Source organism: Vicia villosa, linkage group LG1 (assembly GCF_029867415.1).
Source record: "Vicia villosa cultivar HV-30 ecotype Madison, WI linkage group LG1, Vvil1.0, whole genome shotgun sequence".
Lineage (NCBI taxonomy): Eukaryota > Viridiplantae > Streptophyta > Magnoliopsida > Fabales > Fabaceae > Vicia > Vicia villosa.
In genome coordinates this window covers 153,900,364-153,913,228 of record NC_081180.1, presented here as the reverse complement: position 1 = coordinate 153,913,228, position 12,865 = coordinate 153,900,364, and the positions used below count along the sequence as shown (strand labels likewise).

At 32.8% G+C, this 12,865-nt stretch overlaps 1 non-coding gene across 1 annotated transcript; it reads left to right on the top strand.

Moving 5' to 3' along the window:
- The first annotated feature begins 8,337 nt into the window (after positions 1-8,337).
- On the top strand, positions 8,338-8,471 carry LOC131645471 (small nucleolar RNA Z247). The gene has a single exon (XR_009297090.1). It is a non-coding gene; the product is annotated as a small nucleolar RNA Z247 (small nucleolar RNA).
- The last annotated feature ends 4,394 nt before the right edge of the window (positions 8,472-12,865 follow it).

Genomic DNA, 12,865 nt, shown 5'->3' with positions numbered 1-12,865 from the left:
GGCTTTATTGGATAGACTTCCAACTAAATATTGATTGATGAAATTTGGAATCATAACAGATGGGAATTGTTACTAGTGTAATCAACTTGAAACAATTGAACACTTATTCTTTGAGTGCACCAACACAAAGAATACGTGGAAAGGATGGATTATTAAGAAGAAGTAGATTACTCAAGGATTCAAGAAGGATTAAAAAAACAAATTAATAAAAAATTGTGGTAGAAGCGATTTACAGTATATGGAAAGTAAGGAATGAAATGATCTTTTCACAACTTAGTCTTAATCCTAGTATAAATAGAATATCATGTATAATGTAGTGGTGAGATGTACTATGCATAGAAGATTAATGGCTCATGTAAATGTAATGAATCTTAGCATATAATAACATCTTTGGAGATTGGATTTTCCTAGGTTGTAATCAATGTTTTAGAAATATAAAATTTATCATTTGATTCCAAGATTATAATGATAATAAGTGACTAGTGTTATGTTTGTAATATTTACATGAGAGAAAACACCATAAATAAGATACTACTCTGTTAATTTATCTAGTTGGATTTTATTTTAAAATAGAAAACACTTAACTAATTTTTGGTAGAGGGAAATTAGTCCGGGTGATAAAATGGATCCAGCACGTCTAACATGCATGTTTTGCTTGTATTTTTTTATGGAATGGATAAGATTTTAAACTCGCACATTTTAATATGTATGTCTTGTTATGTTTTTTTTACGGGATTTCGTTGGCGCAAGTATTAACAAATTATTTTTTGCAACTTTTAATCTTTAGGAGTGCAAGACTTACATATCCTTCTTGTCCCGCGTTCACTTTTTCATGGAACGGGACAAGATTTTAAACTCGCACCCTCTAATATGCCAACTTTATTTTTTACGGAATTTTCCACAAAAAGAATGTCTATTTGCCATCCCTAAAATTTAGATATGTTCAAATTAATTGAATATATAAGTTATTCATATCCTTATCCAAAAATCATTTATAAAAAATCGGTTAATTGTTATAGTTTTAACCAAATCTATAATTTGAACATGTTGGACATCATGATCTAAGCTTTGGATATTCATATCGAGAAAAAAACAAAATTAATCTCTCTCTCTCGCCCCCTCTCTGTCTCTGTCTATGTCTGTCCTCTCCTCTCTCTCTCTCTCTCTCTCTCTCTCTCTCTCTCTCTCTCTCTCTCTCTCTCTCTCTCTCTCTCTCTCTCTCTGTCATTGAGAGTGTTTTTATACTATGTCTATATATCATATGTTGAACCCTCAATACAATTCCATTGTACGGAAGGTGAAACAATAAAAATACTTCTTCCTCTTCTGCGCCATTTTCTGTACTCTTCTCCCACCATTATTTTCTTTGCCATCTCCAACCATACTCAATCAAATACATACTGTATCAAGAATTTTTTTTACTTGGCATCATTAAGCAATGAAGATGAAGATTTAACCCAGTAAGCTTCTAGATATCATTATAGTTTCATCCAATTATATCAATCTTCTTCTTTTGGATCATATTTTGTATGTTTATAATGAAAGATGAATAAAGAATGTTATTGATTTCATATATTTATTCATGATTGTTCATTAACCATGTTCTAAACTATATTGACCAACTTTGTTCACAATGTTAACCATATTTATTTACTGTTAAACAATTTCATATATTTACTCAGGTTGGTTCATTAACCATTTTCAGAATTGTATTGACCAACTTGAGTCTCATTATTAATCAACTTTATAATAAAGAATGTTATAAACTTGTAGTCATGTCTGGGTGTTTATTAACCAAGTTATACACAACATTAACCATTTTTATACAATATTAACCAACTTTGTTATAAATTCATATTACACATCTAATGGGAATATTTTGTGCAGATTTTGTATCATAATAGGTAGTTCAATCATTTTGATAGATTGTCGTAGTAGTCAAAGGGAATATGTATAAGTTGATCACATCGATGGTGATGATGATGATTCAAGTTCGGTTCCTACAATTGGGATGTGTTTTTCTTATCTAGAGGAAGTTAAAACATATGATCAAGAGTATGCTTTGAAAAGGGGTTCAGATCATCAAAAAAGGGAGATGATGAGGAGCTTAACTACCTAATACTTTCATGTTCAACCATTCCAAGTTTGATATTCGTACAAGAAAATTTAGTGCAGTGCAGTTGGTTAATGGAACTATAAAATACTCAACACATTAACCACATAATGAACTATAACATAATTAAAATACATTGTGCACATAAACAAAACACAACTACAAATTGTCAACATTATGTAAAATTCTGCACTACAACACATCAAATTGAGTCAAATTCTACTAAATTCTGTAATGCAACAAAATTGATCAAATTCTACACTACAACACAAATGATTTACAAATTCATTCTAGTCTTTTTTCCACACTTCCTTGGTTTCTTCTTCATTCTTGTATCCATTTTGGATGTAGACTTTGATTGCTTTTCCACAACATTGGGATCATCATTTGGTGGTGGTTTATGTCCAACATCTCTAGTAGAAGTTCCTACTTCAACTTTAGTGATAAATTTCACAATCTGTCAATCATCTTGATCATCCTTATCCTCAAATGGAGTGTTAACTCTTGCCTCTTTCATCATCCTCAATAATTGCTATCCTCTCTTTGAAATCTTTATTCTCGACCACCAATCTTTGATAATCTTAAACATCCAAAAATTGTCATCCTTGTTCAAACAACGCATCATTGCTAGGTCATATTTCAATTTTTCCTCTGTTGCAACCACTCTTTCAATTATCTAATAAAACAAAAGTCAATTCAAACACACGACAAAAAACCTATTTTTCTCATTTCAAACACACAAAAAATCTTACCATATTATTGTCAAATGATTTTTCAATATTTTTCTTCTTCATAATTATTACTGGCCAATTCATTACACTTAGAAAAGAAAACCTAGAAACGACATGTGTTTTTCCCAAAGATAAGTGGTTGAATACCCAAATCTATAACAAATATTAGAAGATGTAAATTAAAAATTACAAAATAGGAGATGGTACTATAAAGTTATATAATTTGTATACCTGCAATATGACAACACACCCAATTAAATGTATAAGTGCCTTGTTTTTTCCCTCTTTTAACACAACTGAAGACTCACATAAACTAGAAACCACAAGGTTATAAACTGCAAGACACCAACTATATGTATCAAGTGAATCCAAATCATCCAATTTCTTAATAAATCTCGTAAATACCTTATTCCCGATTTTCGGAAAGTAAAACTCCGCAAATGTGAGTAATATGTAAAGTCTTGCAAAGTTAACTGAACTATTCTTATGGAAACGAAGTTGTTTGCGAATCTTGGCAACAACTACTTCAGACCCTTTAAATAGACCTAATGTTTCACATTGTTGGTCTTCTTCTACTACGAGGGTCTTACCAACAATAGAACATCCAAGAGCAAAACAAACATTAACTAGAGTAAAGGGAACTATCTTATCCCTAACCTTAAATCCCCTACCATATGTGTCCCATCTACTTACTAACTCCCATAGTAAACCACCTGAGATTCAGAAGTCGTTAGAAATATTCAGCGTCCATTTGAATGGGGTGCATTCGATATGGAGACGTTGAGTTACTGTTAAGTTTTCGTTGTTGCTGCTCAAATTAACCGGGATATAACTATGCCTGATTTGTACCTTAAATTTATGAAAAAAATTGAATAGTTTCACTTCTATAAGATGCAACAGTCCAACCAGAATAACAAAAAAAAGACATAATCAGTACAACAAATATCAATCTTCTTACTTCAGTTTCTGGTAAATTTCCTGATGAAGCCATAATTTTAACAATAAATCAATCAACCTAATAGCAAAACAAAACCAAATAAAAACATAATCAGTACAACAAAAATATGATAAACCCTAACCCTTAAATGTACAAAGACAAGAAAATAAAGACATTTGCTGACACTTAAATTGAAAGAATAATCTCTACACCTGATACCTCTTTCAATTTCTCTCTTTCAACAACAGAGTAAAGAAAAAAAAAGGAGCATAGAAAAGGGAATAAAGGAAGGGAAGAAATTATAATGAAGGACATCTAACCTTGAGAAAGAATAAATCGCCGTGTTTGTTTGTTGAGATGAGGAAACTTGGTTCATATGGGACGATCGCTGCCGTTGCCATGAGGAGTTCGAGTAGTTCACCTTGAGGAGTTCGAGAAGTTCGTTGTGAGGAGTTCAATGAGATCACCTTGAGGGTGATAGAAGAGAGCTTCATTGAGGGATGAGATCTTGGTGAGAGTTGAGAGAAACGTAAATGAATTTTATTATAGATGAAAGATGTTAATCAAACCCTCACTCATTATTTACTATTATGCCCTTATTTATTGAGAAATGACATAATCAGTATTTGAAAAAAATTAAGAGGAGTGCTATTCCTACACTCAAAATCTAACACCGTATACCTACACCCTATGAAATACAACAATGATGTGCTTCTTTGTATTTAAAAAAAGTACAAAATAATGATTAAATATAATAAAATAACAAAACAGTATAAAAATACGGTGTAAAATGTAACTTTTAGTGTATAACTATCATTTCTCAAAAATTAAATACGGTGCAGTGTATAAATATCGTGTCAATATATCATTTCTATTTTCAAAATTGACCTTTCTTGAAAAAATAAATAAATCTCATTATGAACGTTATATAATAGATAACCTTTTATTTCAATTTTGTATTCTAGAAAGATACATTTTCTTGCACGAATATCAAACTTGGAACGTTGTGAAACAACAATAAATGCTTAATATAAAACATTAAAAAAAATAAGAGTGCTTAAATTAGGAAGAGATTTACCGAAACATTTAAAAGAAGTTTTGTTAGCTAACAATGGTGTAATAATCCTATTATTTATGTGAATGGCATGTTCTGATGCAGGGCCGGTCCTTTGAATTTAGGTGCCTTGGGCGAATCAAAAGAGTGGTTCCCCTATAATTTTTTAACAATAAATACATAAGGATAAAAAAATAATTGGATAAAAAACACATTTTCATTTGATATTGTGCAAAAAGAATAGAAATATAGATCTTTGAATCAATGTTTATACTACATCAAAATATAAACCACTATAAAGAGACATATTCTTCTTCTTCTTGATCTTGTCTTTTTTCCTATAAAAAAATTGACCAAACCTTTAAAATTATTTAAATATCATCGTCTTAGCATTTTTTGTTGCAAAATCGTTAATAATTTGTTCATAATCAAGGTTCTTCAAAAAATTATTTTTAATTGAAATCAACGCAAGACTATTTAATCTATCTTGTGACATAGTTGACCTCAAATAAGATGTTAATAATTTTAATTTAGTAAAAAAATTTCAGCAGATGCAACACCGATAAAAATACTCAATATTACTCTATAATCTATATGTGCATTAGGAAAACAATTAAAAGTCTTTTAAGAACTCAACATCATATAGCTTGATTTTGATTCAACTGTTAAAACTTCTCTAATAAATTTCAATTCCTCAAATAAAATTTCACCATCAAGATCAAGAGAATCGTCATGTTTTAAACAAGTTTCAAGACGTTTACAACATGCTTTTGAGTTCCTATCAGATAATGATCTAGGCCTTTCTATACTAAACAAGAATCCCAAAAATATTTGCATATGTGCTATACTGCTCAAATCTTCTATCAAGTGGACCAATTGTTTGATCTACAATATATAAGAAATAATTATTTCGAAAAGACTCTTTAGTAGACTCAAGATTCAGTTGTGTGGTTTGAGATTAATTTTCATCATAGTGTTGTTTTCTACTAATTTGACGTTTTTGAATAAACACACATTCAATCTCTATTTCATTCTCAATCTTTTCAGCACTAGCCTTAACATTTACAAATCCAGATTCTCTATATTTTTTCAAATACTTGATCAAACATTTTACCAGTTCTATAGCCACATCAATACACATGTCTTTTTTTTTTGCAAACTTCTTCTAATTTCATTAACAACAGTTAATAATTCAAACAACTAATCATAGCTACTAAAAATTCAAAGTTTCCAATTTCATCAGATTTTAAAGATTCGACTTCACTCTTATTTTAGGGATCATTATCTTGTTTAATTAGTTGAAGTAATGCTTCACTCTTAATTTTGAGATCAATAATATAAAATATTTTCTATATCATTGTTTTAATTTTAATGTCTCAATTAAACTCCTTAGTTGCTAAAATTCTGGATATATTAATTGATTTTATTCTACTCTATATTTTATTTATGACAAATTACAATATTTTATTAAGTGGTGCCCCTATAATTTTGTTAACCAGTCTTTTTTTAAAAAAATATTTTTAGTAAGTATTTTTGTAATAGAGAATTCTCTTTTAATATATATAGGGGTAAAAAAAATTTTTTGGTGCCCCTAAAATTATGGGGCCCTGGGCTCCCGCCCCGCGAGCCCGTGCTCAGGGCCACCCCTGTTCTGATGCACATGACGATAAATATAAGGAAACTAAAAGCTAAGGGACTCGATGAATTTATTTGAGCATGTCCTAAACAAAGATGGTCTTTGTGGTATAGTTCTAAACATTGTTTACTATAACATTTTTATAACTAGTTGTTCTAATATGTGATTATTTGAGATAATAGAGCGTGTTAACAAGATTAAATGTAGAAATCTTCTTGGTCCTCAAATCTTGTATAAACATTGATAACTAGAATTGGAAATAGTTGTGAAATGCATAGAACAAAAAATCAAATTAAAGAAAAATTGAGAATAGAACAAAAAATACTCATTTTTATGTAAAAAAATATTTCTAGAAATTGGATTTCTATGCACAAAACTAGTTTTCAACTGAAAAAACAACTATAAAAATAATAATATCCAATTTTTTAAATTGGGTTACTTCGTCAAATATCGATTTTAAATTGAAAATCAATTATGAAATTTGGTTAAAGATATAATGGGTTTTGTAAAAACAAAAGCATTTATATGAATTGGATATAATATCCAGTTAAGATAAATGATTATAAATTAATTATGGATTGATTATTATATATTAACCATGAGCTTTCCTAATGAGAACTTGTATAAAAAATGAGTTAACAGTGCTCTCCCAAGATGCGTGGGATAGGAACATTTTATTAAAATTGTGAGAGAAGTTAGTGAAGGACTTTATTGATCCCATATTACTAATTTTATGATGAAATGGTCAACAAATCTCCATAGATACTATTGACCCACCATAACGGGTGATTGTTTCTAATGCGCCAAAGGATATAAAGCTTGTCACCTGCATGGGGCAATACTAGTGAATGATAGAGAGTATTATGAGGGGAGTTCAATTGAATCCTTTGGATTTAAAATAAATTCACTTGTGTCCCTATTTAAATTTTATTTTGATTCTCTTGAAAAAATTTACCCTTAGGTCAAGAGGTCCAAACTAATTTTCTCACTTATTTTCTAATTTCATCTTTTCTTTAAACATAAACTCTCCCAACCAAAGACTTACAACTTTCACCCCTGCTCGCGCTCACGGCAACGCCACCACCACCCCACGCGTCCTCAGTTAGAGACACAATCTCTTTATTATTGGACAATATCATGACAGTACATCCTAAACATAAATAGCAATTATATGCATATCATGACAGCAAATATCTCATACATAATTAACAATTATGTATCACTATAGTTCATCATATACTAGCCTTATTTTAGGATTGTGTCTCTCATACGTCGCTATATATATGTACGTATATTGTACTACAACTATCACAACAACAAAATATAACATACAGTTTTTCTATCTTGGCATCAGAGCTATTAAGCTGAAAAGCTCTCGATCCATCAGAAAAACATGGCATCCGCTGCCAACTCGAACAACAAGAATAACCTACCATCATCTGTATCTGTCAAGCTGGACAGAAAGAATTATCCCCTATGGAAATCTTTGGTTCTACCAGTCGTCAGAGGATGTAAACTCGATGGATATATGTTGGGAACCGAAAAGTGTCCTGAAGAATTCATTAACTCTTCAGACTCAAGCAAGAACAACAACCCTGCCTTTGAAGAGTGGCAAGCCAATGATTAGCGCCTCCTTGGGTGGATGCTCAACTCAATGGCTACTAAAATTGCAACACAACTGCTGCATTGTGAAACCTCCAAAGAACTTTGGGATGAGGCTCGAAGTCTGGCTGGAGCACACATAAGGTCTCAAATCATCTATCTCAAGTCTGAATTTCACAGCATCAGAAAAGGGGAAATGAAAATGGAAGACTATCTAATCAAAATAAAGAACCTTGCTGACAAACTCAAATTTGCAGGAAATCTGATTTCAACCTCTGATCTAAACATTCAAACTCTGGATGGTTTGGATTCTGAATATAATCCTTTAGTTGTCAAATTACAGGACCAAACCACACTCAGCTGGGTGGATTTACAAGCTCAATTACTAACTTTTGAAAGTAGAATTGAGCAACTGATTAATCTCACCAATTTGACTCTCAATGCAACAGCAAATGTTACAAACAAATCTGACCACCAAGGCAACAAGTTCAATTCCAACAACAATTGGAGAGGTTCCAACTTCAAAGGTTGGAGAGGAGGCAGAGGAAGAGGCAGGTCATCAAAGTCACCATGCCAAGCTTGTGGCAAAAGTAATCACACTGCAATAAATTATTTTCACAGGTTTGACAAAAACTATTCAAGATCTAATTATTAAGCAGACATTGACAAGCAATGATCTCACAATGCCTTCCTAGCCTCTCAGAACTCGGTTGAAGACTATGATTGTTACTTCGATAGCGGTGCAAGCAATCATGTGACACATCAAACAAACAAGTTCCAAAACTTGACTGAGCATCATGGTAAGAATTCTCTAGTTGTTGGTAATGGTGAGAAATTAAAAATTATGGCCACAGGTTCTTCAAAACTTAAGTCACTCAATTTACACGATGTCCTATATGTACCCAACATTACCAAAAATCTATTAAGTGTTTCAAAATTGGCTGCTGACAACAACATAATTGTTGAGTTTGATGAAAATTGTTGCTTTGTGAAGGACAAGTTGACAGGGGAGACAATACTAAAAGGGCTACTTAAAGATGGATTATACTAGCTTTCAGGAATCAAAGGAAACCCAAGTGCTTATATATCTATCAAGGAAAGCTGGCATAGGAGACTTGGTCACCCTAATAATAAAGTCTTAGACAAAGTTCTGAAAAAGTTGTAATGTCAAAGTACCACGTAGTGATGAGTTTAATTTTTGTGAGGCATGCCAATATGGAAAAATGCATCTTTTACCTTTTAAGTCTTCTTCTTCTCATGCTCAGGAACCACTTGAGTTAGTCCACACTGATGTATGGGGTCCTGCACCTATAATGTCATCCTCTGGTTTTAAATACTATGTGCACTTTGTTGATGATTTCAGTAGGTTTACCTGGATTTATCCCTTGAAACAAAAGTCTGAAATAGTGCAAGCTTTCACTCAATTTAAAAACTTAACCGAAAATCAGTTCAACAAAAGAATCAAAATAATTCAGTGTGATGGTTGTGGTGAATACAAACTTGTGCAAAAACTTGCAATAGATTCTGGTATACAATTTAGAATGTCATGTCCTTATACCTCTCAACAAAATGGAAGAGCCGAAAGGAAACATAGACATATAGCTGAATTTGGGTTAACCTTACTTGCCCAAGCTCAAATGCCCTTACACTATTGGTGGGAAGCCTTCTCTACTGCAGTATACGTCATAAATAGATTGACATCCCAAGTTACTCAAAATGAGAGACCTTATTCACTCATGGTTCATAAAGAACCTGACTATAAGATGTTAATACCCTTTGGTTGTGTGTGCTACCCTTGCCTCAAACCTTATAACCAACATAAGCTACAATTCCACACAACCAGATGTGTGTTCTTGGGATATAGCAACTCCCACAAAGGGTACAAATGTCTCAACTCTCATGGAAGGACATTCATATCAAGATAATTCATCTACAATGAAGACGACTTTCCATTCCACGGGGGGTTTCTCAATATAAGAAGTCCTCTAAAAACAACAACTAACAATCCATCTACTTCTTTTCCTTTGTGCACTGCAGGTAATTCCATCAATGATGCAATCATACCAACCACCGAAGAAGAAAATCCAGCTGAAATAAATGAAGAAGACTCTCAAGATGTTACTAGAGACACAGAACAAACTGACAATGATTCATCAAAAGAGGACACCACTCATGAAGAAACACGACACATAGTTCACCTACAAAATGTGGGTGAATCAAGCCTTAACACAAATACAAGTGATACAATACACACAAGGAGTAAGTCAGGCATTCACAAGCCAAAACTACCTTACATTGGACTCACACAGACTTACAAAGACACAATGGAACCTACAAATGCCAAGGAAGCTCTAAAAATACCATTATGGAAAGAAGCCATGCAAGAGGAGTTTCAAGCCCTCATGTCTAACAAAACATGGACATTGGTGCCTTATCAATATCAAGAAAATATAGTTGACTCAAAATGGGTCTTCAAGACAAAATACAAGTCAGGTGGTTCCATAGAAAGGAGGAAAGGAAGACTAGTTGCAAAGGGGTTTCAACAAACAGGTGGAATTGACTATGAAGAAACATTTAGCCCTGTAGTAAAAGCTAGCACAGTCAGAATTATCCTTTCCATTGCAGGACACCTTAATTGGGAAGTTAGGCAACTGGACATCAACAATGTATTCCTAAATGGATAACTCAAAGAAACAGTATTCTGGCATCAACCAGAAGGATTTGTTGACCCTATCAAGCCTGATCACATATGAAAACTATCTAAATCAGTTTATGGCTGAAGCAGGCACCAAGAGCTTGGTTTGATAGTCTCAAAACTGCATTGTTAAACTGGGGCTTTCAAAGCACAAAAAGTGACTCTTATCTTTTCCTTCTAAAAGGTAAAGATCATTTCACGTTTCTCCTTATATATGTGGACGACATCATAGTCACAGGAAGCAACAAACAAGCTTTCATCAAACAACTTAATGATGTATTCTCTCTCAAAGAATTGGATCAATTACACTATTTTCTAGGCATAGAAGTACAAAGAGATGCCAGTGGAATGTACCTCAAACAATCCAAATACATCAGTGACTTGCTGAAGATATTCAATATGGAGAACGCCTCACCATGTCCAACACCGATGATAACAGGAAGGCAATTCACAATTGCGGGGGAGAAATTAAAAGATCCAACTGTATTCGGACAAGCCATATGAGGGCTACCATACTTAACTCACACAAGACCTGACATAGCCTTCTCTGTTAATAAACTCAGTCAATACATGAGTTCACCCAACATTGACCATTGGCAAGGCATAAAAAGAATCTTGAGATATCTCCAAGGTGCCATCAATTATTGCTTGCATATCAATCCATCCATTGAATTGGATATAACAGGTTTCTCTGATGCAGACTGGGCCACTAGTGTTGATGACAGGAAATCCATGGCTGGTCAACGTGCGTTCCTTGGTGAAACACTAATTTCTCGGTCCTCAAGAAAACAAAAGGTAGTATCAAGATCAAGTACAGAGTTAGAGTATAGAGCTCTAGCTAACCTAGCTGCTGAGATAACATGGATTTTCACTACTTACTGAACATAAACTCCTATTGCCAAGGAAGCATGTACTATGGTGTGATAACCTGAGTGCCAAGGCACTAGCTTCTAATCCAGTATTGCATGCTCGTTCTAAGCATATTGAAATTGATGCCCGCTATATCAGAGACCAAGTACTACAAAAAGAGGTTGTTGTGGCTTATGTTTCTACAGCGGATCAAATTGCATATTGTCTCCCCAAACCATTAAGTCACACACGTTTCAATCAACTTAGAGACAAACTTGGTGTGATTCACTCACCACCAGTTTGAAGGGGGGAGTTAGAGACACAATCTCTTTATTATCGGACAATATCATAACAGTACATCCTAAATAGCAATTATATGCATATCATAAAAACAAATATCTCATACATAATTAGCAATTATCTATCATTATAGCTCATCATATACTAGTCTTATTTTAGGATTGTGTCTCTCATACATTGTTTTATATATACGTATATTGTACTACAACTATCACAACAACAAAATATAACATACAGTTTTTCTATCTTCCTCCACCATTATCCTTTTCATCTCTTCTTCTTTTTTCATGAATTCTTTAAACAAAGAAACACATTGAATTTTTAAATTCCACGTGGCATTATTTAAATTTAAATTTTTTTACTTTTTTATATTTAGTCTTTTTTTAAGCTTTTTTTTATTAATCCTTTTTACATTTTCTTATATTTTTTATTAATATTTTTTATGAAATTGTATTTACAAAATATTAGTTATGGGCTTAAAGCACAATATCTTCTCATGGCCCATATACTTAAACCCGTTTTAAATTCAATGTCCATGTGTGTGTGTTTGCCTTATAAACATTGATATGTTTGTTACAAAAATCGATGTGGGACTATATCAGTTTCTCCCTGCATCATACAACATTAGCTGCAGACATTCCATGAAAAAGCCTAAAAGGGTACCTCTAATGCATTTGGCCAAGTTGAACAAGCCTGAGGTTTTTGTCATACTACTTGGAAGCATTGCTACAATAATACATGTGTCGTGTTCCCTATATTTGGCCACTTGTTTTCATCAATCATTAGTATGTTTTTAAACCTTCCAACCAGTAGAGGAAAGAGTCCAGGCTATGGTCACTTTTATATGTAGTTTTAGGTTTGGTTACTCTAGTGGTTTTACCACTGCAGAATCTTCTTTGGGATGTGTTATACCCCAAAATTTACCCGCATATTTTTTCAAAGAGAAGG